This window comes from Triticum urartu, chromosome 7, assembly GCF_003073215.2.
Source record: "Triticum urartu cultivar G1812 chromosome 7, Tu2.1, whole genome shotgun sequence".
NCBI classification, from domain to species: domain Eukaryota; kingdom Viridiplantae; phylum Streptophyta; class Magnoliopsida; order Poales; family Poaceae; genus Triticum; species Triticum urartu.
The window spans coordinates 243,608,005-243,631,870 of NC_053028.1; positions in this window are offsets into that span (position 1 = coordinate 243,608,005).

Genomic DNA, 23,866 nt, shown 5'->3' on the forward strand with positions numbered 1-23,866 from the left:
TAAAATATGTGAAATTGTAAAGGATATGGTATTGTCTTCATAAGTGGCAAAAGGCTCCCCCTAAAGATGTGTGTATAAGTAATTTGCTTTTGGAATGCAAATGCACATGGCAGGTTGTACTTGTGGAGATCCTCTTCAACTTATGATGACAATTCATCATGCATGAAAAGTATGTGAAGATAATGACATGCATAATGAAAAATGGACGTCTGCAGAATGAGCTAAGTGCAGAAGTTATCATCGCACATGCGGAATTTATCATCGCATCACAGAATAGCAAATAAGTAGCAGACGACCATCGAGTTTAAGTGTTACAACTCAAAGAACCAAATGTATCAGAAAGCGAGAGTTGTAAACACTAGGCAAAATATAAAACCACCGCCCATATGGACCCGCTTGAAGACTATCAAACTCATATGCTTCTCCCCCTTTTGTTAGTAAGGACCAAAAAGGTTTGAAGACATAGAGCACCTACTCGTTCCCATGAGGAGTTGGTGAAGCAGCAGGGTCGTCGGTGTTGATTGGCGGGGCAAACGAACTTGGTGAAGTGTTGATTCGCGCTGAAGTTGGGGGAGGTGAAGTTGCATCATCTTGGTCATCGATGACTCTGGCATTTATGGTCGCAGCTGAGGACGAGTAGTCAGAGTCTTCAAGTGAGGGAGTCTGACAAGTGAGCATTTCTGGGAGGAGTTGAGTCAAACTTGAAGCGTTCGGTGAAGCCATCATCGTGCAGATCAGCTTCAGCACTCAGTAGGGTCAAACTCTTCCATGACCTCCGACAGGTTTAATGAGTGACAAAGGCATTCTTGGTGGCAAGATTGCGAATGCGGTTGACATCCACCAAGAGGCTTTGCATCTGACGCTTAAGCCAGTTGTGACGTTTGTCCTGTTTTTGATGTAGCGCGACGAGAAGCTCTCGGTCATTGAGGACACGAGATCGTCTTTGAGGCCTTTGCGCAATGGTGCTACCAGTGGCGTCAGTTTGAGCACGAGGGACACATGTGTTTCCAGCAAGGGGATAAACACGAGAAACTACTGGAATCCCTTCAATGGGCTGGGTGAAGCTTTGGTGATCAACATTGTGAAGATAAATGGGATCCTTAGCAGGCTCTGGGTAAATGGCTTCAACTGACAGATCAACCTCGGGCAAGAATATAAGATGATTGCGCGCAGACGGCTGATAGTTGAAGGCGGAGTGACGCTTTATCAGACGCATGACCCATGGAGCATAGAATTTCAACCCAAAGATGTCGGAGCCAGACGCAGCCAACTGCCCGATGAAGAAGTCTTGAGCATTGAAGCTGATACCATTGAAGATATAGAAAACCAAAGTCTTCATTGCTCCTTCAAGCTTCACTGCAGATGAGTGTCCTTTGATAGGCCATAGAGTCTTCCTGATGATGTGGTAAATGGTGCGAGGCAGGTACTCTAGGTCTTCAACAAAGAACTCGGATGGGTATTCAGCGTCATGAGGCAGAGGCTTCATCATGCTCAGCATTTGACTCATGTTGGGTTCTTGCTTCTGAAAGATACTTTCCAAGGCATTTTGATGTTGTTGACAACTTGGTTCATAGTATTCACCAGGAGTGGGCAGGCCTATGAGCTCAATGATATCAAGAGCTTTAGCTTCATGATGGACATTGCATGTCATCCACTCAAGGACCCAAGTCGTCGGATCCCTGTTGTAGCCTCGAATATGAAGAGTGGCATAGAATTGAAGTAGCAATTCTTCGTTCCAGTGCTCCTTGTCAGTGACGAACTGCAACAGACCAGCATCTCTGAAACAATCCAATGCTTCTTCAAGGCAGGGCAGTCCAGCTATAGCTTCAGAGTCGAGGCGCATATGTGGAAATATGCGCCCTTGATTGTATAGGACACAGGAATAGTAGCTGCGCTGCTGATAGCTCCAGAACCGATCTGAGGAAATACGCGGTCTTGTATAAGGGTTCTTGGAGCTTTTAAAGAAGGTATTATGTGCCACGAAGCCATTCGCATTGAAGACCCCAGGTGAAGTGGCAGTGCCTGGGAATCGTGGAAGTCTTGGCTTGGGCTTTTGGACTTGAGGCCTGTGCTCGATGTGGTACTCAAATTGTGGACCAGCAGCAGGCGGAGGAGTTAGAATGGGCCATCGAACCAGAACCGACTAACCATGATCAAATGCCAGCTCCATTGTGTGAGGTCTTGGAGGGGGAACAGGGGCATTGGCATTGTCTTCATGGGCTTCAGGGGCCACATTTGCTTCAGGTGCTTGGACCTCAGGTGCTTCAGCATTGACTTCTGGTGTTGCATTGACTTCTGGTGCCTCATTGGCTTCTGGCGCTGTATTGGCTTCAGCCATGACAACATCATTGGCGTCAGCGGTGATGTTGGTGGCCGCCTCAGGGTTGTTAACCTCCACTTCAGAGGCTGGAGGGTCGGTCACGTTCTCCTTGAGAACAACATCTTGGTGAGACGGGGTTGTAGCAACTCTTGCAACTTTTGGGGCTTCTTCTTCATCGGCTGATGCAGCCGGAATATCTTCAACCATTTTGGCTTCGGATTCAGACACGTGCATTGTGGGAGTGCCTTGGGGCCTTGGTCCTTTGCGAAGCCTGCGTAATGCGGGCGACGCTTTGGAGATGAAGTGTGTTGGGCCTCAAAGTCATCATCATCTTGCACTGGTAGGGTAGCTTGCGGTTGGGGAGAGCTTGGAGTGTCTTATCTCTGTGGGTGATCAGCCCACGATCCATCCTGAGCAGTTGGCGTCAGAGGACGACCAATGCTGATGAGTTCGCTGTGCGTAAGCACAAGCGATGATACCAATTGGTGCTCGATCTGAGGAAGGACTTCATCATCTTCAACATTGTCATGGTGACCAATGTCTTCAGCAGCAGTGGGGTCAACTGCTGGAATGTCTTCAGCTTCAGGAGCCTCTGTGGAAGCAGGATCATGAACTACCATCCGTCGTTCTTGATGTGAAGAGTCAGGACGAGCAACCGAGATGGGCTCGACAATAAGGGGCTCTATGGGAGCAGCCCGATCTTTCTTGGTTTTGCGCTTCTTCTTGGAGGGAGCGACATCAGAAGCTTTAGGATTTTTCTTCTTTCTGGCTTCAGCCTTGGCAGCCCTTGTCTTATTTAGTTCTGAAGCCACTGTGGGGACCTTAGGCTTCGAGCCTGTCATACTGGCAGGGAAGACAATGGGATGTACTTCCTGCCTTGTTGCTTCGGGTTCGGTCACAGCTGGCTTCTTCTTCTTCGGCTTGGCCGCCATTCTGGAGTCGATGCCAGGACGCCCAAGAGCCTTGCGTTTTCAGCTTCATTGTAGGCTTGCACACACTTGTCAGCCACACTCTTCATGCGCTCACGAGAACCTTTAGCTTCTTCTTGTTTCTTGAGAAAGGCTTCCTTGAGCTCATGCAGCATAATCTTGAAGTTTTTGACATCTTGCACGCTGAGCTTTGCCATGTGCTTCTTGAACTGAGCTTTCTCATATTCGATCTTTTGCTTCAGTTCAACGATGCGCTGAGCTAGAGCTAGCTCAGAAGCAATGGCGCCAGTGAAAGAGTCGCTGAGGCCAGTTGCTTAAGAGCGTCATCTGCAAGATCTTCATCACTAGACAGATCAATGTGTTCGTCTCGCAGAATGGCAGCAGGGGTCAGTACCTGATCAGTATTCTTTTTCATCTCCGTCTTCTTGGAGATACGTGATAGATCTTCATACTGCACACTGTCTTCAGGAGGTGCAGTGGCCAGAGGCTTCGCCCGTAAGATTTTTGGTGCTGAGGCAGACTTTGAAGCTTTAGGCTTCTTCAGCTTCTTTGGCTTCGGTGGTGCAGGTGCTTCATCAAATTCAGCATCATCTGCAGGTTGATCCACGACTGCCCCTTGAACCATAATGTGAGTGATGAGACCTTCCAGGTTGTAGAAGGGCCCAACAAGATCGGGTTCAGCTTCGCGTGAGCCATCAGCACGAGGAGTAGAGGGACCTGGGTTGAAGTCTAATCCCCGCGACTTCTTGTTTTCTTTGGCCGAATTCTTGGCAAACTGGAAGTTGTGCTTGAACAGATTGTCATCACGACACCATAGCAATGACGATGGGTCTGCATCTGCAGGCTGTGGTCCTCGGACCATACAAGGATAGAAGCCTTGTTCAATGGCTTCAGCTCTGGACCTGGGTTGAAGATTTTTATATAGGATGTCTCCCCACGGTCGCTTGATGGCTTTCTTCTCAGCATATTCCTAGGTCACAAACCTGTACTTGAACCATTGCTTGGCCCAGTATCTTCGAATCCATTGGATTCGTGTCTTGCGCTGACCATAGCTTTCTTCAGGGTCAGTTTTGTACAGTTCATAAAGATCTTTGGGCAGGTCCGTTGATGTACCCCCACGGCACTGTCTGCCGCCCTTTCTTGTAGGTTTCTCTGGTGCCATGAAGTTTAAACTGAAGGGCTTCAACACGTTTAAAGGCTTTAAAGGCTTCCGCTTGCTGGTCAAACAGGAACTGGCTTCGGGAGAGTTAATGTGATGCTGTAAGAATTCTGCAAACAAATGCAGACTATGAGAACCAAGGGATTCTCCCACGGACATGTACCTGTGACATCATTAAGGTGCGAGGGAAGGGGAAGAGGTCATATGCATTCTCAGAAGATTTTGAAGATAAATCAGTTTAGAAGACATTGACCTCATAGTGTGAAGACATTCACTCATAGATAGAGAGTTGGTTCCAGAGTTGTACGAATCCACGAATAAGTACAAGTGAGGAATCTAACTTCTTTGTGAAGCATAAGTGAACATACTAGGCATACTATGAGATGCAGTATGAAATAGATCCAACTTGTGTGAATAGAAACTTCTTGTGGTAGAAAGTGATGAATCTATAGGATCAAAGGGGGCCGTAAAAAGGAAGTTTTATTTACCACACGAAGAACTGCTAGACGGAGTGGGAGAGGAGGCCGAGCAATTCGATCGTACGTGCCCTAACTTGGCGATGGAGGACACCTATGGCGACGGCGGAGAAGACGATGTCCGCGGCCGGCGTGAAGACGGCGTCGGTGAGGTCGCGGCAGCTAAGCGCTTCGTCGCCAGCGTCGTCGAGGGCTAGCGGTGGCGCTAGGGTTTGTGCGAGAGTGGAAGAAGAGATAATGACTGAGGTGAGGCGTGTATTTATAGGGATAGGGACGGCACAGAGTTATTACACAAGTGCCCCTGGCGATTCACATCTGAAGGACACGTGGCTATCATGCAACACATCGGAGGTTGTTCCACGTTCCCACGCACGCCTGGATTGTTGGGTGGTCGTTCCAACTTCTCCGGGTTTCAGGTGAAAGGATTTAGCATTGAAAACGGATTAATGTTTGTCTCTGTGTCTTCTGCTGACATGGATGCAGAGAAGACATTTGACAGTGTCAATAGAATGCATATGATTTGGATAGATAGACTTAGGAAAGAAGCATAGAGGGGTTAGGGTCCGATCACATTCACTTAGTTCAAATGATTCATCAAGAAGCCATAGCTATAAGTGAATGTTATAGAGGACAGAAACCAAATCAGTATATACCAGAAGACAATCATATCAACATAGTGAAGATAATCATTAAGACAAGTTGAAATTGAAGACAAACCAAATGTGAAGACATAGCAAATGTAACGCCATGGGTAAAACACTTCAACAAAAGAATTTGGTGGTGGCGTTACCCACCGTATAGAAAGTATTAGACCCAGACACGGCGCACAATTATCGTGGCGCTCCGAAGTCAAATTCCATGTTAATGTATTCACACTCAGAATGTAAGTCTTCATTGATTGAAGATATACTTTACTTCGTGTGTTGCACATCTAAGTCATCAACATGCATAAGTGTTAGGATGTGTGCCTGATCACAGGACATTTGAGGATTCCAAGATATTTAGCTCACACCTAACTTATAAAACCTTTTCTCATCCAAGGGCTTGGTGAAGATATATGCCAATTGCTCTTCAGTGTTGACATGTATGATATCAATATCTTCCTTCATAACATGATCTCTGAGAAAGTGATGACGAATTTCAATGTGCTTTGTCTTCGAGTGTTGAACTGGGTTGTTGGAAATCTTAATGGCGCTTTCGTTGTCGCAGTAGAGTGGCACTTGCTTCAGATGAATGCCATAGTCTTTGAGTGTTTGCTTCATCCATAGAAGCTGAGCACAGCAAGATCCAGCAGCAATGTATTCAGATTCAGCAGCGGAGAGAGATACACAGTTCTGCTTCTTTGAAGACCAACATACAAGTGACCGTCCCAGAAAATGACATGTGCCTGACGTAGACTTGCGATCCACTTTGTCACCAGTATAATCAACATCCGAGAATCCAACTAGATCAAATTCTGAGCCCTTTGGATACCATAATCCTAGTGTTGGGGTGTGAGCCAAATATCTGAGAATTCGCTTCACAGCTAAGTGATGCGATTCCTTTGGTGCCGCTTGGAACCGGGCACACCTGCAAACACTAAGCATGATATCTGGCCTAGATGCACATAAATAAAGCAAGGAACCAATCATGGAGCGGTATACCTTTTGATCGAACTCTTTACCATTGTCGTCGGGACCCAGATGATGTTTGGCTGGCATTGGCGTCGTGTAGCCTTTGCAATCTTGCATTCCAAATTTCTTCAGGAAATCTTTGAGTATTTCTCTTGAGATATAAAGATGTCATTGCGTTGCTGACATATTTGAAGACCAAGGAAGAACTTCGGCTCACCCATCATGGACATCTGATATTGCTCTTGCATCATATATCCAAACTCGTCAGTGTATTTATGATTGGTGCATCCGAAGATAATGTCATCCACATATATTTGGCACACAAACAGTTCACCATCATATGTCTTCGTGAAGAGAGTGGGGTCGAGGGAACCAGGTTTGAAGCCTTTGCTCTTCAGGAAGTCTTTGAGTGTGTCATACCAAGCCCTAGGGGCTTATTTGAGGCCATACAGTGCCTTGTTGAGCTTGTACACCATGTCAGGATGTTTTGGATCTTCAAAGCCAGGCGATTGTGCAACATACACTTCTTCGTCAATCTTACCATTGAGAAAAGCGCTCTTCACATCCATTTGATGCAGAAGAATGTTATGATGATTTGCATAGGCCAGTAGTATGCGTATGGCTTCAAGCCTAGCCACAGGAGCAAATGTTTCATCGAAGTCAATCCCTTCAAGTTGAGTGTATCCTTGAGCAACGAGACGAGCTTTGTTTCTGACAACTTGACCATGCTCATCTTGCTTGTTGCGATATATCCATTTAGTGCCTATTATATTGTGCTTACGAGGATCAGGACGCTTAACCAGTTCCCATACATTATTCAGTTCAAACTATTGAAGCTCTTCTTGCATAGCTTGAATCCATTCAGGTTCCATGAAGGCTTCATCAACTTTCTTGGGTTCAGATATTGAGACGAATGCGAAGTGTCCACAGAAATTTGCTAGCTGTATTTCCCTTGAACGAGTGAGTGGACCTGGTGCATTGATGCTATCAATTATTCTCTCAATCCGCACTTCATTTGCAACACGAGGATGTACAGGACGAAGATTTTGCTCTTGCTGATCATTTTCATCGTTAGAAGGATTGTCTTCAGGCTGAGCATTGTCTTCAGGTTGATCAGGTGCGGAGATGATAAGTTCCTCTTCAGGCTGAGCTTCATATGGTATGATTTCTCTAGTTCCCATAAGTTTGATTGATTCACTGGATGGAACTTCATCTAGCACATTTGGCAGGTCCTCTCTCTGTGAGCCATTAGTTTCATCGAACCGCACATCCACAGTTTCAACCATTTTATAGTGAAAGAGGTTGAAGACTCTGTAGGAGTGCGAATCCTTTCCATATCCAAGCATAAAACCTTCATGTGCTTTTGGTGCAAATTTTGAAGTGTGATGTGGATCCTTGATCCAGCACCTGGCACCAAATACTCTGAAGTAACTGACATTTGGCTTCTTGCCAGTAAGGAGGTCATAGGATGTCTTGTTGAGAAGCTTATGAAGATAAACACGGTTGATGATATGGCATGCAGTATTAATGGCTTCAGGCCAGAATTTTCTTGGAGTCTTGTATTCATCAAGCATTGTCCGGGCCATCTCGATAAGTGTTCTGTTCTTGCGTTCGACGACGCCATTCTGCTGTGGCGTGTACGGAGCTGAGAATTCATGTGTGATGCCCAAAGTATCAAGACATGTATCTAGCCCAGTGTTCTTGAATTCAGTGCCATTGTCACTTCTGATGTGCTTTATCTTGACGCCATAGTTGTACATGGCTCGATTGGCGAAGCGTCTGAAGACATCCTGCACTTCAGTCTTGTAGAGGATTATATGCACCCAAGTATATCTTGAATAGTCATCAACAATGACAAAGCCATAGAGACAAGCAGTAGTAGTAAGAGTTGAGTAATGAGTGGGACCGAAAAGGTCCATGTGGAGCAGTTCGAAGGGTTGAGTCGTTGTCATGATTCTCTTTGAAGGATGTTTGGCCCTCGTCATCTTTCCTACTTCGCAGGCACCACATAAGTGATCCTTCTTGAACTTGATGCTCTCGATGCCTATGACATGCTTATTTCTTGCAAGAGTGTGCAAGTTCCTCATGCCAGCATGCCCTAGCCTTCGATGCCAGAGCCAACATTCTGAAGTTTTTGCTAGAAGACATATGGCAAGTTGTGGTCCTGCTGAGAAATCTATCATGTACAAATCATCTTTCCGATACCCTTCAAAAACTAGAGACTTGTCAAATTCCATTAGAACAAGGCAACGATATTTTTCAAACATCACAATCATGTTCAAATCGCAAAGCATTGAGACAGACATTAAGTTGAAACCAAGGGATTCAACAAGCATGACTTTATCCATGTGTTGATCCCTTGAGATTGCAACTCTACCTAGACCCAATACCTTGCTTTTACCAGTGTCAGGAAATGTGATGTGACTTTTGTCAGATGGACGTAAGGTTGAGTCCATAAGAAGACTTCGCTTGCCAGTCATGTGATTAGTAAACCCACTATCAATAATCCATTCTGAAGCAGCTGGTGTCGTACCCTACAGTGCAGTTAGGGGGATAGGCTTCACGAAGAGAATTGTGAAGCAAAAACATTTGACGAGAAAGTGGATTATGAAAGCTTAGATCAAGGTTAGGACTGATAGGGCAAGTAGCAAGCGACTCAGGAACAAAATACATAATAAGACCATTTGGGCATTTGATTTTGCGCCCTGCAAGATGTTTAAGGTCACCAGCAATAGCTTTAGATGATTTTGGTTTTCAGCTGGAGACCTTTCCCTGCAAAAAGAGAATTAAGCTTTCTTAGCCATCCACATCTTCAAGGGTGGCTTCGAAGCAATGAGTCTAAGTGCACCATCTAAGAACTTTGGCTTTGGAGCCCTAGCAAAAAATCTTGCAGGTGGACAATAGTACTCATAAGAATAAGCGGAGTAGTTCTTGGTCTTATGAACATGGTGGTTTGATGAAACGCGCTCATATTCATAGGCCTGAGTAAGGTTTCCTTGCAAAACATGTGCGTTAGTGCGACTCAGGTGAGTCCTCTGTCTGTATGAAGCCTTTGGACCGTATGAAGTCTGTGGTTTGGGGTTTGTCTTCTTCATGTGTGGTGTCATGACGACATTCATAAGAAGATTCTCCAAACATCTTTTCGGCACCCAGACTTTCTTCATAGGCGGCCTATTCCTACAGTTAGTACCAATATACCTGGCAAACACTTCACCATTCTGATTCTTAAATAGTTTATAGTTTGCATCAAGGGATTCATCAATAACAATGGGATTAGCACAAGTGAAGCCAGATAGGGTGGATGGATCCGCTGAAGGTTCCTTTGCAGCAACCCATGTGGTTTTGGGGTACTGCTCAGGTTTCCAGTAAGAGCCATCAACATTCATTTTCCTTTCGAACCCAACACCCTCCTTCCTAGGGTTTCGGTTCAGGATCTGCCTTTTGAGAACATCACATAATGTCTGATGCCCTTTGAGACTTTTGAACATCCCTGTTTCAAGCAATGTCTTCAAGCTAGCATTCTCATCAGCAATAGCAGTGGCATCCTCAGTAGAGGGGTTAGTTACCACATCAGCAGTTGAAGATATTGCAAGAGTAGCAGCAGTAGAACATTCAGCAATAGAAGTAGCGTTATCACGCTCAATGCATTTAAGACATGGTGGTTCAAATCCTTCCTGAGCGGAACTGATCTATTTGGCGCGAAGTGACTCATTTTCTTTTTGAAGATCTTCATGAGCCGCTCTCAATTTTTCAAGATCTTGCTTCCTTTGAAGATAATCATAGGAAAGCTTTTCATGAGTTGTTGAGAGCGCTTCATGACGACTTTCAAGTTCCTCATACTTAACATGAAGATTTTTTATGTCTTCAATTAAGGACTGAGATCAAGTCATTTCAGTGTCTAACAGGTCATCGCTTTTGTCTAACAGTTTTTGAATATGTTCCATAGCTTTCTGTTGTTCAGTTGCAATTTTAGCAAGTGTTTTGTAGCTGGGTTTGGAACCACAATCAAAGTCATCTTCACTTGATGTTTGATAATGAGTGGCGCGTGAGTTTACCTTGGCACCACGTGCCATGAAGCAGTAGGTGGGAGTGGAGTTGTCCTTGTCATTAGCATCGGTGTTGGTGACATTGTCTTCAGTGTTGAAGATGGACTTGGCAACGTAGGCTGTAGCCAGACTTGCCACGCCAGAATCGGACTCCTCCTCAGACTCCACCTCCGCCTCCTCAGAAGCGGACTCCTCCTCTGAATCCATTCCTTGCCAACAAATGCACGAGCCTTGCCAGATGAGCTCTTCTTGTGTGATGAGGACTTTGAGTATTTCTTCTTCTTCTTATCGTCAGAATCATACTCCTTGCTCTTCTTTTTTCTTCTTGTTCTCATTGTCCCACTGCAGACACTCAGAGATGTAGTGGCCAGGTTTCTCTTCTTGTAGTCATGATCAGAAGCTTCATCATTCCTTGAGCTTGATCGTGAGGACTTTCTGAAGCCTTTCTTCTTGGTGAATTTTTGGAACTTCTTCACAAGCATAGCAAGCTCCTTTCCAATGTCTTCAGGATCATCAGAACTGCTGTCAGATTCTTCTTCAGATGAGGAGAAAGCTTTTGCCTTCAAGGCACGAGTTCGCCCATAGTTGGGACCGTAGATGTATCTTTTCTCAGAAAGATGAAACTCATGTGTGTTGAGTCTCTCAAGTATGTGAGACGGATCGAGTGTCTTGAAGTCAGGACATTCTTGAATCATCAGGGCTAGGTGTCAAACGAGCTGTCAAGTGATCTCAGGAGTGTCTTGACGACTTCATGCTTGGTGATCTCAGTAGCGCCGAGGGCTTGAAGCTCATTTGTGATGTCAGTGAGTCGATCAAACGTGAGCTAGACATTCTCATTGTCATTTCTCTTGAAGCGATTGAAGAGGTTGCCAAGGACACTGATTCTCTGATCTCTCTGGGTTGAGACACCTTCGTTGACCTTGGAGAGCCAGTCCCAGACTAGCTTAGATATTTCCAAAGCACTCACACGGCCATACTGTCCTTTGGTCAGATGACCACAGATGATGTTCTTGGCAGTGGAGTGCAGTTGAACGAACTTCTTGACATCAGCATCTATGACACTTTCACCAGCCTTGGGAACGCCATTCTTGACGACATACCATAGGTCGACATCAATGGCTTCAAGAAGCATGCGCATCTTATTCTTCCAGTAGGCATATTCAGTTCCATCGAAGACTGGGCACGCAACGGAGACTTTGATTATCCCTGCAGTCGACATAGCTAAAACTCTAGGTGGTTAAACCGAATCACACAGAATAAGGGAGTACCTTGCTCTGATACCAATTGAAAGTGCTAGTGATCGACTAGAGGGGGGGTGAATAGGCGATTTTTATGAAAGTCTTCAAAACATGGAAGTTTCGAAGACAAACGATAGAAATAAACCTATTACCATGCAGCGGAAGGTAGACTACACTAGGCAAGCCATAGTCAAGTATTCAATGAAGTGAAAGCATAATGACTAATAGCAGCTAGGCAGTAAAGATCAGGTAGGAAGATATTCTGAAGCCAATTAGAACAAACAGTCACTCAGTGAAGACAAAAGATAATGCAATCATGCAATGACTTCACAAGGACCAACAGTAAGTAAAGGAAAGGGAAGGATGAAACCAGTGACTCGTTGAAGACAATGATTTGTTGGACCAGTTCCAGTTGCTGTGACAACTGTACGTCTGGTTAGGGAGGCTGAGATTCAACTCAGAAGACCTCATCTTCACCTTATTCCCCTTGATCTAAGGACACCCAGTCCTCGCCCAATCACTCTGGTAAGTCTTCAAGGTAGACTCCCAAACCTTCACAGACTTTGTTCACCGGCGATCCACAATGACTCTTGGATGCATAGAACGTGACGCCTAACCGGCTGGAGGATTCACAGTCCTCAAGTGTAATAAGTCTTCAGATCACACAGACAGGAAGACTTCAGTGATGCCTAACACTCTTTGGCTCTGGGTGGTTAGGGCTTTATCCTCACAAGGAATTCTCTCTCAAAGGCTTCGAGGTGGGTTGCTCTCAAACGACAAAAGCCGTACACTAACTCTGAGCAGCCAACTGTTTATGGTTGTAGGGGGTGGGCTATTTATAGCCACTAGGCAACCCGACCTGATTTGTCCAAAATGACCCTGGGTCACTAAGGAACTGACACGTGCTCCAACGGTCAGATTTCAAACACACACGGCAACTTTACTTGGGCTACAAGCAAAGCTGACTTATCCAACTCTGGACAAGATTTGCTCTCATAGTCTTGACTCGAAGACATAGGATTTTGGTTAAGCATCACTTCAGTCATTTTGACTGGTTCACTTGGACCCCACTTAACAGTACGGTGGTTCCTATGACTCAACAAAGAAGAAAAAGAACGACGAAACAACTAAGTCTTCGCGCTCCATAGTCTTCACGCGATGTCTTCTCTTGTCATAGTCTTCAATGTGAATGTCTTCACATACCACCTTTGACTTCAATGTCTTCATACATTTTTAGGGGTCATCTCTGGTATGAAAACCGAATCAATGAGGGACTTCTACCTGTGTTATCCTGCAATTCTCACAAACACATTAGTCCCTCAACCAGGTTTGTCGTCAATACTCCAAAACCAACTAGGGGTGTGAAAGTGTGTTATATCGACTAGAGGGGGGGGTGAATAGGCGATTTTTATGAAAGTCTTCAAAACGTGGGAGTTTCGAAGACAAACGATAGAAATAAACCTATTACCATGCAGCGGAAGGTAGACTACACTAGGCAAACCATAGTCAAGTATTCAATGGAGTGAGAGCACAATGACTAATAGCAGCAATGTAGTAAGGATCAGGTAGGAAGATATTATGAAGCCAAACAGAACACGCAGTCACTCAGTGAAGACAAATGATAGTGCTAACATACAATGACTTCACAAAGAGTAACAGTAAGTAAAGGGAAGGGAAGGATGAAACCAGTGACTCGTTGAAGACAATGATTTGTTGGACCAGTTCCAGTTGCTGTGACAACTGTATGTCTGGTTAGGGCGGCTAGGTATTTAAACCTAAGGACACACAATGCGGGACACCCAGTCCTGAACACGCAGCTCAGGACACCCAGTCCTCACCGTATTTCCCTTGAGCTAAGGTCACACAGACCTCGCCCAATCACTCTGGTAAGTCTTCAAGGTAGACTCCCAAACCTTCACAGACTTCGTTCACCGGCGATCCACAATGTCTCTTGGATGCTCAGAACGCGACGCCTAACCAGCTGGAGGATTCACAGTCCTCAAGTGTAATAAGTCTTCAGATCACACAGACAAGAAGACTTAAGTGATGCTAATTCTCTTTGGCTCTGGGTGGTTAGGGATTTATTCTCGCAAGGAATTCTCTCTCAAAGGCTTCGAGGTGGGTTGCTCTCAAACCACAAAAGCCGTATACTAACTCTGAGCATCCAACCGTTTATGGTTGTAGGGGGGTGGGCTATTTATAGCCACTAGGCAACCCGACCTGATTTGTCCGAAATGACCCTAGGTCACTAAGGAACTGACACGTGTTCCAACGGTCAGATTTCAAACTCACACGGCAACTTTACTTGGGCTACAAGCAAAGCTGACTTGTCCGACTCTGGACAAGATTCGCTCTCATAGTCTTCACTCGAAGACATAGGTTTTGGTTAGGCATCACTTCAGTCATTCTGACTGGTTCTCTTGAACCCCACTTAACAGTACGGTGGTTCCTATGACTCAACAAAGAAGAAAAAGAGCTATGAAAGATCTAAGTCTTCGAGCTCCATAGGCTTCATGCGATGTCTTCTCTTGTCATAGTCTTCAATGTGAATATCTTCATATACCACCTTTGACATCAATGTCTTCATACATTTTTAGGGGTCATCTCTGGTAGAAAAACCGAATTAATGAGGGACTTCTACCTGTGTTATCCTGCAATTCTCACAAACACATTAGTCCCTCAACTAGGTTTGTCGTCAATACTCCAAAACCAATTAGGGGTGGCACTAGATGCACTTACAATCTCCCCCTTTTTGGTGATTGATGACAAACTAGTTGAAGTTTTCAACGGGGAATATAATATGTGAAATTGTAAAGGTAAGGAATTGTCTTCATAAGTTGCAAGGGCTCCCCCTGAAGATGTGCATATAAGTAATTTTCTTTTGGAATGCAAATGCACATGGTAGGTTGTGGTTGTGAAGATCCTTTTCAACTTATGATGACAATCCACTATGCATGTGAAGGTATGTGAAGATAATGACATGCATAATGGAAAATGGACGTCTGCAAGATGATCTAAGTGCGGAATTTATCGTCGCACATGCGGAATTTATCATCGCATCACAAAATGGCAAATAAGTAGCAGACGACCATCGAGTTTAAGTGTTACAACTCAAAGAACCAAATGTATCAAAACGAGAGTTGTAAACACGAAGCAAAACATGAAGCACCCGCCCATATGGACCCGCTTGAAGACTATCAAACTCATATGCTTCTCCCCCTTTTGTCAGTAAGGACCAAAAAGGTTTGAAGACATAGAGCTTCTACTCGTTCCCATGAAGAGTAGGTGAAGCAGCAGGGTTGTCGGTGGCGTTCGGCGGTGCAGAAGAACTTGGAGCAGTGTCGAAGCGTGCTGAAGGAGGTGGCGGTGAAGTAGCATCGTCTTCATCCTCGATCACTCTGGCATTCACAGTTGCAGCAGAGGAAGAGAACTCAGAGTCTTCAAGAGATGGAGTTCGTCACAGCACTGCCCTTCGAGGAGGTGTGGAGTCAAACTTGAAGCGCTCAGAGAAGCCATCCTTGTGAAGATCATCTTCAGAGCACATCAGCGTCAGCCCTTTCCATGTGCGTCGAGAGGTTTCATGGGCAACAAAGGCATTCTTGGTGGCAAGATTTCGAATGCGATTAACATCCACCAAGAGGCTTTGCATCTGACGCTTCAGCCAGTCATGATGCCTATCCTGTTTCTGATGAAGAGCCACAAGAAGCTCTCGGTCATTGAGAACACGAGTGCGCTTCTTGGGTCGTTGGGAAATGGTGCTATCAGTGGCTTCAGTGAGAGCAGTATGCGGTGCACGTGTAGTGCCAGCCAAAGGATAGACACGAGTTACTGCTTCAACTCCTTCAATGTTCTGAGAAAAATTTTGGTGCTCTGCATTCTGAAGACTTAGAGGTTCCTTGGCAGGCTCAGGATAGATGGCTTCAATAGACATATCCACATCAGGCAGAAAAATCCGATGATTGCGAGCAGATGGCTGATATGAGACGGCAGAGTGAAGTTTGATCAGCCGCATTACCCATGGGGTGTAGAACTTCAAGCCAAACAGATCAGAGCCTGATGCAGCAAGTTGGCGAATGAAGAAGTCCTGTGCATTGAAGCATTTGCCATGAAGAATATAGAAGACCAAAGTCTTCATTGCACCTTCCAGCTTGGCATGTGGAGAGTGCCCTTTGATGGGCCAGAGAGTTCGCCTTATGATGTGATAAATAGTCCTTGCCAGATACTCTAGGTCTTGAACGAAGAACTCTTTGGGATATGCAGCATCTTGGGGCAATGGCTTCATCATACTGAGCATATGACTCATGTTAGGTTCAGGCTTCTGAAAGATGCTCTCCACAGCTTCACTGTGAAGTTGACAGCCAGATTCATAGAGATCGCTGGGAGTGGGTAGACCAGTGAGCTCAATGATGTCAAAGGCTTTGGCTTCGTGATGAACGTTTCCTGTCATCCACTCCAGGACCCAAGTCTTCGGATCTCTGTTATACCCGCGGATGTGAAGTGTGGCATAGAATTGGAGCAGCAACTCTTCATTCCAATGCTCTTGGTCAGTGACGAACGGCAGCAATCCAACCTCTTTGAAGCAATCCAGAGCTTCTTCCAAACAGGGAAGACCAGCTATTGCTTCAATGTCAAGACGCTTGTGTGGGAAGATGCGACCTTGATTGTAAAGAATGCAGGAGTAATAGCTTCGCTGCGGATAGCTCCAGAACCGATCAGATGATATTCTTTCCCTTGAGTAGGGGTTCTTGGAGCTATTGAAGAATGTGTTGTCTGCTCTTAAGCCATTGATATTGAAGGATCCAGGTGCTGATGCAGGACCTGGGAACCTGGGCAATCTTGAGATTGGCTTCTGTACCTGTGGCATGTGCTCAACATGATAGTCGAACTGGGGACCGGCAACAGACGCGGGAACAAAAGCAGTGGGATCAGTGGCTTCGCTGACTTCAGGTGCTTTTGTTGGTGAGGGCTCCACATTAGCTTCAGCCATGACAGCGTCAGTGGCTTCAGTGGTGTTGGAGGTGGCAGCCTCAAGATTTTCAACCTCCACTTAACGAGCTAGAGGGTCGATCACAATCACGTTCTCCTCGAGAACCGCTTCTTGGTGGGACAGGGGAGGAGTAGCTTGTGGGGCTTCTTCTTCATCAGCTGATGTAGCCGGAATGTCTTCAGCAGGGATGGGATCAGCTGCCGGAAAGTCTTCAGCTTCATGAGCCTCTGTGAAAGCAGGCTCATGGACAGTCAGTTGACATTCTTGTGGTTCAGCGTTAGGGTGAACCATGGAAATGGGTTCAACAATCAAGGGCTCTGTGTGAGCAGCCCGTTCCTTCTTGGTCTTCCTTTTCTTCTTGGAGGGGGCAGTAGGAGAGGCTGCAGGATGTTTCCTCTTTCTGGCTTCAGCCTCAGCAGTCCTCGTCTTCTTCAGTTCTGAAGCGGTTGACCTGGCCTTTGGCTTCGGGCCAGTCATGCTAGTTGGGAAGACAATGTGATCTACTTCCTGCCTTGGTGTGTCGGGTTCAGCCGTAGCGGGCTTCTTCTTCTTCTTTGTAGCCATCCTGGGGTCGATGCCAGGACACCCAAGGGCCTTGCGCTTCTCAGCCTCATTGTAGGCTTGCACACACCTGTCAGCCAGAAGCTTCATGCGCTCACGAGAACCCTGAGATTCTGCACGTTTCTTGAGAAAGGCTTCCTTGAGCTCGTGCAGCATAATCTTGAAGTTCTTCACTTCTTGCACGCTGAGCTTGGCCATATGCTTCTTGAACAGAGATTTCTCAAAGTCAATCTTCTGCTTCAGTTCAACAATGCGCTGGGCGATAGCTAACTCTGAAGCAATGGCGCCATGGAAGGCGACACTGAGGCCAATGGGAGGTTGTAGATCGTCGAAGCTGATGTTGGGTGTGTCAAACCATTCATCAATGAAGTTATGGATGATTGCCACGTCAAAGAGAGGTAGATTATTGAAGATTTCTGCTTCTTCTTTGCTCTTGATCAGTTGCTCAAGACCGTCATCTGCAAGATCTTCATCACTGGACAGATCAATGGCATCATTACGCAGAACAGCAGCAGCTGTCAGTTCTTGGCCGGTGTGTGGCAGAGGCATCTTGACCTTCTGGGGCTTGGAGATGCGTGACAAATCTTCAGACTGCACACTGTCTTCAGGAGGTGCAGTTGCCAGTGGCTTCGCCCGTGAAATTTTTGGAGCAGTGGCAGGCTTTGAAGCTTTAGGCTGCTTCTTTGGCTTCGGCGCTGCAGGCGCTTCATCTGATTCAGTGTCATCTGCAAGCTCATTCACGGCAGTCCCTTGAACCAAGATATGGGTGATGAGACCTTCAAGGTTGTAGAAAGGACCGACGACATTGGGTTCTGCATCACGGGTGCCGTCAGCCCTTGGAGCAGAAGGACCAGGGTTGAAGTCTAGTCCCAATGTCTTCTTGTTCTGCTTTGCTGAGTTCTGGGCAAACTGGAAGTTGCGCTTGAACAGAATGTCGTCACGACACCATAGTAGTGACGATGAGTGTGCATCTGCAGGCTGTGGCCCACGGACCATGCAGGGATAGAAGCCTTGTTCAATGGCTTCATCTCTGGTCCTGGGTTGAAGATTTTTGTAGAGGATGTCTCCCCATGGTCGCTTGATGGCATTCTTTTCAGCATATTCCTTTGTCACAAATCTGTACTTGAACCACTGTTCTGCCCAATAGCGTCGAATCCATTGGATTCGTGTCTTGCACTGATTGTAATCCTCTTCAGGATCTGTCTTGTACAGCTCTGAGACGTCATCGGGCAGATCTCTTGATGTTTCTCCTCGACGCTTTCTGCCACCCTTCCTTGCTGATTTCTCTGAAGCCATGAACTTTAAACTGAAAGGCTTCAATACGTTCAAAGGCGTCAAAGGTTTTCGCTTGCTGGACAAACAGGAACTGGCTTCGGGAGAATTTATGTGATGCTGTAAGAATTCTGCAAATGAATGCAGACTATGAGAACCAAGGGATTCTCCCACGGACATATACCTGTGACAGCATTAAGGTGCGAGGGAAGGGGAAGAGGTCATATGCATTCTCAGAAGATTTTGAAGATAAATCAGTTTAGAAGACATTGACCTCATCGTGCGAAGACATTCACTCATAGATAAGGAGTTGGTTCCAGATTTGTACAAATCCATGGATCAGTACAAGTGAGGAATCTAACTACTTGTGAAGCATAAGTGAATATACTAGGCATGTTATGAGATGCAGTATGAAAGAAATTCAACTTGTGAGAATAGAAACTGTTTGTGGTAGAAAGTGATAAAGCTATAGGATCAAAGGGGCTGTAAAAAGGAAGTTTTATTTACCACACGAAGAACTGCTAGACGGAGTGGAAGAGGAGGCCGAGCAGTTCGATCTTCCGTGCCCTAACTTGGCGACGGAGGACACCTACGGCGACGGTGGAGAAGATGATGTCCGCGGTCGGCGTGAAGACGGCGTCAGAGAGGTTGCGGCAGCGAAGCGCTTCGTCGCCGGCGACGTCGAGGGCTAGCGGTGGCGCTAGGGTTCATGCGAGAGTGGAAGAAGAGATAATGACTGTGGTGAGGCATGTATTTATAGGTACAGGGGCGGCACTGCGTTATTACACAGGTTCCCCTGGCGATTCACATCTGAGGGGTACGTGGCCGTCATGCAGCATATCGGGGGTTGTTCCACGTCCCATGCACGCCTGGATTGTCGGGTGGTCGTTCCCACTTCTCCGGGTTTCAGGTGAAGGAATGAGCATTGAAAACGGACTTAATGGTTGTCTCTGTATCTTCTGCTGACAAGGACGCAGAGAAGACATTCGACAGTTTCAATAGAATGCATATGATTTGGAGAGATAGAGTTTGAGATAGAAAGCATAGAGAGGTTAGGGTCCAATCACATTCACTTAGTTCAAAAGTTTCAACAAGAATACATAGCTATAAGTGAATGCTGTAGAGGACAGAACACTAGTATATATATATATAATCAACATAGTGAAGATAATCATGAAGACATGTTGAAATTGAAGCCAAACCAAATGTGAAGACATAGCAAATGTAACGCCATGAGTGAAACACTTTAAACAGAACATTTGGTGGTGGCGTTACCCACCGTATATGAAGTATTAGACCCAGACACGGCGCACAATTATCGTGGCGCTCCGAAGTCAAAATCCACATTAATGTATTCACACTTAGAATGTATGTCTTCATTGATTGAAGATATACTTTACTTCGTGTGTTGCACATCTAAGTCATCAATATGCATAAGTGTTAGGATGTGTGCAGGATCACAGGACATTTGAGGATTCCAAGATATTTAGCTCACACCGTAACTTGCAAAATCTCTTCTCATCCAAGGGTTTGGTGAAGATATCTGCCAATTGCTCTTCAATGTTGACGTGTATGATATCAATATCTTCCTTCACAACATTATCTCTGAGAAAGTGATGACGAATTTCAATGTGCTTTGTCTTCGAGTGCTGAACTGGGTTGTTGGCAATCTTGATGGCGCTTTCGTTGTCGCAGTAGAGTGGCACTTGCTTCAGATGAATGCCATAGTCCTTGAGTGTTTGCTTCATCCACAAAAGCTAAGCGCAGCAAGATCCAGCAGCAATGTATTCAGATTCAGCAGTGGAGAGAGATACACAGTTCTGCTTCTTTGAAGACCAACATACAAGTGATCATCCCACAAAATGACATGTGCCTGATGTAGACTTGCGATCCACTTTGTCACCAGCATAATCAGCATCCGAGAATCCAACCAGATCAAACTCTGAGCCCTTTGGATACCATAATCCTAGAGTTGGGGTGTGAGCCAAATATCGAAGGATTCACTTCACAGCTAAGTGATGCGACTCCTTTGGTGCCGCTTGAAATCGAGCACACATGCAAACACTAAGCATAATATCTGGCCTAGATGCACATAGATAAAGCAAAGAACCAATCATGGAGTGGTATACCTTTTGATCAAACTCTTTACCATTGTCGTCAGGACCCAGATGATGCTTGGCTGGCATTGGCGTCGTGAAGCCTTTGCAGTCTTGCATACCAAACTTCTTCAGGCAATCTTTGAGATACTTCTCTTGAGATATGAAGATGCCGTTGCGTTGCTGTCGTATTTGAAGACCGAAGAAGAACTTCAGCTCTCCCATCATGGACATCTGATATTGCTCTTGCATCATATATCCAAACTCTTCACTGCACTTCTGATTGGTGCAGCCGAAGATAATGTCATCCACATATATTTGGCACACAAATAGTTCACCATCATATGTCTTCGTGAAGAGATTGGGGTCGAGGGAACCAGGTATGAAGCCTTTGCTCTTCAGGAAGTATTTGAGTGTGTCATACCAGGCCCGAGGGGCTTGTTTGAAGCCATACAGTGCCTTGTTGAGCTTGTATACCATGTCAGGATGTTTTGGATCTTCAAAGCCAGGCGGTTGTGCAACATACACTTCTTCTTCAATTTTGCCATTTAGAAAGGCGCTCTTCACATCCATTTGATATAGAAGTATGTTATGATGATTTGCATAGGCCAGCAGTATGCGTATGGCTTCAAGTCTAGCCACAGGAGCAAATGTTTCATGAAAGTCAATGCCTTCCACTTGAGTATATCCTTGAGCAACGAGATGAGCTTTGTTTCTGACAACTTGACCATGCTCATCTTGCTTATTGCGGTATATCCATTTGGTGCCTATTATGTTGTGCTTCTGAGGATCAGGATGCTTAACTAGTTCCCATACATTATTTAGCTCAAACTGTTGAAGCTCTTCTTGCATAGCTTGAATCCATTCAGGTTCCATGAAGGTTTCTTCAACTTTCTTGGGTTCTGTTATTGAGACGAATGCGAAGTGCCCACAGAAATTTGCTAGCTGAGTTGCCCTTGAACGAGTGAGCGGACCGGATGCATTGATGCTATCAATTATTCTCTCAATCTGCACTTCATTGGCAACACGAGGATGTACAGGGCGAAGATTTTGCTCTTGCTGATCATTGTCGTTGTTAGAAGGATTGTCTTCAGGCTGAGCATTGTCTTCAGGTTGATCAGGTGCGGAGATGATAAGTTCCTCTTCAGGTTGAGCTTCAGAGGGTATGATTTCTCCAGTTCCCATTAGTTTGATTGATTCGCTGGATGGAACTTCATTTAGCACATTTGGCAGGTGTTCTCTTTGTGAACCGTTAGTCTCATCAAATCGCACATCCACTGTTTCAACCACTTTATAATGAAAGAGATTGAAGACTCTGTAGGAGTGCGAATCCTTTCCATATACAAGCATAAAACCCTCATGTGCTTTTGGTGCAAATTTTGAAGTGTGGTGTGGATCCTTGATCCAGCACCTGGCGCCAAATACTTGAAGTAACTAACATTTGGTTTCTTGCCAGTAAGGAGCTCGTAAGATGTCTTGTTCAGAAGCTTGTGAAGATAAACACGATTGATTGTATGGCATGCAGTATCAATGGCTTCAGGCCAGAATTTTCTTGGAGTCTTGTATTCATCTAGCATCGTTCTGGCCATCTCAATGAGTGTTCTGTTCTTGCGTTCGACGACGCCATTCTGCTGTGGTGTGTACGGAGCTGAGAATTCATGTGTGATGCCTAAAGTATCAAGATATGTATCAAGTCTAGTGTTCTTGAATTCAGTGCCATTGTCACTTCTGATGTGCTTTATCTTCGCGCCATAGTTGTTCATTGCTCGATTGGCGAAGCGTCTAAAGACATCCTGCACTTCAGTCTTGTAGAGGATTATGTGCACCCAAGTATATCTAGAATAATCATCAACAATGACAAAGCCATAGAGACAAGCAGTAGTAGTAAGAGTTGAGTAATGAGTGGGACCGAAAAGATCCATGTGGAGCAGTTTGAAGGGTCGAGTAGTTGTCATGATTGTCTTCGAGGGATGTTTGGCCCTCGTCATCTTTCCTGCTTCACAGGCACCGCATAAGTGATCTTTCTTGAACTTGACGCCCTTGATGCCTATGACATGCTTCTTCTTTGCAAGGGTGTGGAGGTTCCTCATGCCAGCATGCCCTAGCCTCCGATGCCAGAGCCAGCATTCTGAAGCTTTTGCTAGAAGACATACGGCAAGCTATGGTCCTGCTGAGAAATCTACCACGTACAAATCATCTTTCCGATACCCTTCAAACACTAGAGACTTGTCAGATTCCATTAGAACAAGGCAGCGATATTTTCCAAATATTACGATCATGTTCAAATCGCAAAGCATTGAGACAGACATTAAGTTGAAGCCAAGGGATTCAACAAGCATGACTTTATCCATTTGTTGATCCTTTGAGATTGCAACTCTACCTATACCCAATACCTTACTTTTACCAGTGTCAGCAAATGTGATGTGACTCTTGTCGGATGGACGTAAGGTTGAGTCCATAAAAATGCTTCTTTTGCCAGTCATGTGATTGGTACACCCACTATCAATAATCCATTCTGAAGACGCTGGTGTCGTACCCTACAGTGCAGTTAGGGGGATAGGCTTCACGAAGAGAATTGTGAAGCAAAAACAGTTGATGAACCAGTGGGTTATGAAAGCTTAGATCCAGATTAGGGCTAATAGGGAGAGTAGCAAGCGATTCAGGAACGAAGTACATAGTAAGACCATTCGGGCATTTGATCTTGCGCCCTACAAGATGTTCAAGGTCCCCAGCAATAGCGTCAGACGATTTTGGTTTTCTGCTGGAGACCTTTCCCTGCAAAAAGAGAGTTAAGCTTTCTTAGCCACCCACATCTTCAAGGGTGGCTTAGAAGCAATAAGTCTAAGTGCAGCGTCTGAGAACTTTGGCTTTGGAGCCCTAGCAAAAAGTCTTGCAGGCGGACAATAGTACTCATAAGAATAAGCAGAATAGTTCTTGGTCTTATGAACATGGCGGTTCGATGAACCGCACTCATATTCATAGGCCTGAGTATGGTTTCCCTGCAAAACATTTGCGTTAGTGCGACTCAGATGAGTCCTCTGTCTGTATGAAGCCTTTGGGCCGTATGAAGCCTGTGGTCTGGGGTTTGTCTTCTTCATCTGTGGTGTCATGATGACATTCACAGGAAGATTTTCCAAACACTTTTTCGGCACCCAGATCTTCTTCATAG